The 4895-nt window shown below is 42.9% G+C and overlaps 1 non-coding gene across 1 annotated transcript; it reads left to right on the forward strand.

Moving 5' to 3' along the window:
- Nucleotides 1-4239: 4239 nt before the first annotated feature.
- Nucleotides 4240-4346, forward strand: LOC131234089 (small nucleolar RNA R71). Its single transcript, XR_009165502.1, has one exon. It is a non-coding gene; the product is annotated as a small nucleolar RNA R71 (small nucleolar RNA).
- Nucleotides 4347-4895: the final 549 nt, after the last annotated feature.

Consider the following 4895-nt stretch of genomic DNA (forward strand, 5'->3'; position numbering starts at 1 on the left):
ACATTCCAATAGGGGTTTTAAAGGCAGTACGGTATGCCCATAAGGCATCGGTCAATCAGATTGACCAATCCTTACGATCTGGGTTAACCGTTTTCTCCAAAATGTGTTTGATCTCCCTATTGAAAATCTCAGCTTGTCCACTTGTCTGTGGATGGTATGGGGTGCTCACCTTATGAGAGATACCATATTTCTTCATTAAGCTCTCAAATGGTCTATTACAAAAGTGTGAGCCCCCATCACTAATGATGGCTCGAGGCGTTCTGAATCGAGAAAGGATGTTTTCTTTTAGGAATTTAATGACCGTGCGATGGTCATTCTTTCGACACAGAATCGCTTCGACCCATTTAGTGACATAATCCACGGCGAGCAAAATATACAGATTTCCAAACGATTGGGGGAATGGTCCCATGAAATCGATGCCCCAGCAATCAAATGCTTCAATGATAAGGATGAGATTCAAAGGCATCATATTTCGACGGGACAATGCTCCCAATTTCTGACAACGCTCACAAGCTTTGCAAAACTCATGAGTGTCCCTAAACATAGTGGGCCAGTAAAAGCCACACTGCAGAATCTTGGCCGTGGTCTTTTTAGCAGAAAAGTGACCACCACAGGCCTGTGAGTGACAGAAGGAGATGACGCTCTGATGCTCATCGTCTGGTACACATCTCCTTAGGATTTGGTCTGGGCAATATTTAAATAAGTAAGGATCATCCCAGAAAAAGTTGCGCACCTCGGTGAAGAATTTCTTCTTATCTTGCGCAGTCCACTGTGTCGGTATGGCACCTGTAGCAAGATAATTAGCAATATCAGCAAACCAAGGTGAATGAGAGACTCTGAACAGTTGTTCATCAGGGAACATGTCGTTGATATGAGTCGTCTCAAGGGAACCAGAGGTATTAAGGCGAGAAAGGTGATCGGCCACTACGTTCTCTACTACCTTTTTATCTTTAATTTCCAAATCAAATTCTTAGAGTAGAAGGATCCATCGTATCGAACGGGGCTTAGAATCATTCTTAGAAAGAAGATACTTAAGTGCCGCATGATCTGTGTAAATAATGATCTTGGATCCGATCAAGTAGGACCTAAATTTGTCCAAGGCGAACACTACAGCTAAGAGTTCCTTTTCCGTAGTTGAGTAGTTCACCTGGGCAGAATTTAAAGTTCTACTTGCATAATGAATGACGTAGGGCCTCTTATCTTTTCTCTGGCCTAGGACTACCCCAAGAGCATAATCAGAAGCGTCACACATAAGCTCAAAAGGAAGGCTCCAGTCGGGTGGTTGCAGATAGGTGCAGTGGTTAACGTGCCCTTAAGCTTGGTGAAAGCTTCCTGGCATTGCTCAGTCCACTCGTACGGAGCATCCTTTTGAAGAAGAGTGCATAAAGGACGAGAGAGGAGACTAAAGTCCTTTATGAATCGCCTGTAAAATCCTGCGTGTCCTAAGAAGGATCGCACGTCTCTGATATTTTTGGGTGGAGGTAGGTTAGAGATAAGATCAATTTTTGCCTTATCTACCTTGATTCCTTTGGACGAGATGATATGCCCAAGGACAATTCCCTTCTGAATCATGAATGACACTTCTCCCAATTAAGTACCAAGTTCTTTTCTTCACATCTTTTCAGCACACATTTAAGACTTTCCAAGCGCTTGCTGAAAGATGGACCGTAAACAGAGAAATCTTCCATAAAGACCTCTAAATATTGCCCCACCATATCAGAAAAAATACTAAGCATACATCGCTGAAAGGTGGCAGGGGCATTACATAGTCTGAATGGCATCCTTCGATAGGCAAAGGTGCCGTAGGGACATGTAAATGTGGTCATTTCCTGGTCTTCAGGGGCTATCTCTATCTAGTTGTAGCCTGAATACCCGTCAAGGAAACTGTAATAGGAATGACCAGCTAACCTTTCCAAGATCTGATCAATGAATGGTAAAGGAAAGTGGTCTTTCCTCGTGACGGTATTCAACTTCCTGTAGTCAATGCACATTCTCCAACCAGTAGTAACTCTAGTTGGCACGAGTTCATTATTAGCATTGGCTACGATGGTGATTCCGGACTTCTTAGGGACCACTTGAGTTGGACTCACCCATTGACTATCAGATATAGGGTATATGATACCCACGTCCAATAGTTTAAGAACCTCGGCTTTAACCACTTCCTTCATGTTTGGATTTAGTCTACGTTGTGGTTGCCGAGCGGTTTTTGCATTATCCTCAAGATATATGCGGTGAGTACAAATCGAAGGATCGATTCCCTTGAGGTCCGCTATCGTCCATCCCAGGGCTCCTTTATGCTCAATGAGAGTAGATATAAGCATACTCTCATGTTCTTTCTCCAGGTGGGTAGAGATCACCACCAGGTATGTCTCATCTTGACCTAAATAGGCATATTTCAAATCAGAGGGCAAAGGTTTTAGGTCAAGCTTCGGCGGCCTGAGGTTAGACAGTAGAGGCACTACATCGGTTTGTGGCAATTCTTCAAATTGTGGCCTCCACCGGTTAACTTCAAGTACCGGTGCAGTATCAAGCAAGGCACACGTCTCCCTAATCATGTCATCATCAAAATCATGGGAGTGGGCCAGGCACATCTCTAGATGGTCGGAGGATAAGGTCAGCAGTGTCGTATCTTCCACGAAAGAGTCAATCATGTTAATGTCGTGGAAATCATCATCATCCTCTGAGTTGCTGCCGTTATTGAAAAAAATCTTTGACTCCAATGTCAAATTTCCAAAAGACATAGTCATGACACCATTTCTGCAATTGATAATTGCATTTGACGTGGCAAGGAATGGGCGACCAAGAATGACGGGAATCTGAGTGCTCATGTTATTGATGGGTTCGGTGTCCAGGATGATAAAATCTACAGGGTAGTAAAATCTATCGACCTGGACTAACACATCCTCAATTATCCCTCTTGGTACACGAACAGAGCGATCAGCAAGTTGTAGTGTGGTTAGGGTGGGTTTTAATTCACCCAAACCTAACTGTTTGTATACCGAGTAGGGAATCAGATTGACGCTCGCTCCTAAGTCAAGAAGTGCGTGATCAATTCGATGGTTCCCGATTACACATGATATGGTTGAGCTACCGGGATCCTTGAATTTCTGCGGCACATCTTGCTTTAGGATGACACTCACTTTCTCAGTCAAGAAGATTTTCTTTTGAATAAATTTTCATCTTTTGGTCGTGCATAAGTCTTTCAGAAATTTGGCATATGAAGGAATCTGTTTCACGACATCAAGTAGAGGAATGTTGACTTTCACTTGTTTCAACACCTCTAGAATATCCTGAGAGTTAGAGAGAGGTTTTGGTGAAACCAACCGTTGGGGGAATGGAGCAACTGGCTTCTCTAGAAGTTCCGGTTCTAATTTTTATGGGGCATCACTAGCTCCATCATTGTTGTCCTCTTCTAGTTCTTGAGGCTTTTCGAGCCTAACTGGAAGAGTTTTATCAATGATCTTTCCACTCCTAAGAGTAGTGATGGATTTAGCGTGCCCCATCTGATTTGAAGAGCTGGGATCATTAATCTCGTACTGCGGTTTAGGATTGGGGAGAGGTTGTGCAGGAAGCATCCCCTTTTCTATAACCGTCATACGAGAATCTATCTTTTGCATAAAATCTGTAATTCTCCGCATTGCCTGAGCCAGCTCTTGTATGGGATTTTGAACCGGTTCCTCTTGAGGTTTCACTTGATTTGGATTTTGATTGAAGAAACCTGGAGGGGTCGCCGTTTGTCCATTCCTCCAACTAAAGTTTAGATGATTTTTCCAGCCAGGATTGTATGTATTGGAGTTAGGTCCAGTAAAAGGTCTTTGATAGTTGTTTACGGCATTGGCTTGTTCATTCAACACTCCTCGAAAGGCGGGTATTGTAGGACAGTTTTTAGTTGTGTAAATGTTGCAATCACAGATGCCGCAAACAATTTTATTGACCTTATCCTTCTTTCCTTCCATGGCCTCAACTTTCCTTATGAGCGTAGTCACTTTACACTTGAGATCATCCTCTTCTTTCAAGAGATATAATCCACCTTTCTCCTTTAATTGAGTCGGCCTAGACGTGGTGTTCGACTTTGGGTAATAGTCCCAAGATTGTGTTTTTTCAGCCAAACTGTCGAGGTAGTCCCATACCTCGTCGACATCTTTATTAATGAACTCTCCATTACACATTGTCTCGACCATTTGGCGCATGGAAGATGTCAGTCCATCGTAGAAAAAAATTGTAATGCGCCACGTTTCAAATTCGTGTTGTGGGCATGAACTGACCAAATCTTTAAACCTTTCCCAACATTGGAAGAATGTTTCATCTTCCTTTTGGGCAAAGTTCATGATTGCTTTTCTGAGGGTAATCGTTTTATGATGTGGGAAGAATTTTTTTATAAATTTCCTCTGCATGTCGTTCCATGTGCCAATGGATCTAGGATGCAATGAATGTAACCACATCTTAGCTTTCTCTTTTAAGGAAAAAGGAAAGAGTTTCAGCCTAATTGTATCCTCAGATACATTAGGAAAACATAATGTAGCTATAATCTCGTCGAATTCTTTCAAATGTAAATATGGACTTTCAGATTCAAGTCCATGGAATTTGGGAAGGAGTTGGATAACTCCTGACTTGATGTCCATTTATCCTGTGTTTTCAGGAAAAATCATGCATAAGGGCATACTCACTCCCGCCGGTTGTAGATAATCTCGTAAAGTACGAGGCGGGGGGTGCCTGTTGCACCTTATTCTCATCTTGGGTATCCTCCACCCTTGGTGGAAGTAGAGGAGGTTGGTCTTTAGCCATAACTTCAGTTAACTCAGGGGATTTCGAGCGGTGTCTAGTCCTACGATGGATAGTCAACCCCTCAACCAATCCTCCTTCAGTTAAGAGACGTCGAGTGTCGTCACGAGCCC

The sequence above is a fragment of the Magnolia sinica genome, chromosome 18 (genome assembly GCF_029962835.1).
Source record: "Magnolia sinica isolate HGM2019 chromosome 18, MsV1, whole genome shotgun sequence".
Taxonomy (NCBI): Eukaryota; Viridiplantae; Streptophyta; class Magnoliopsida; order Magnoliales; family Magnoliaceae; genus Magnolia; species Magnolia sinica.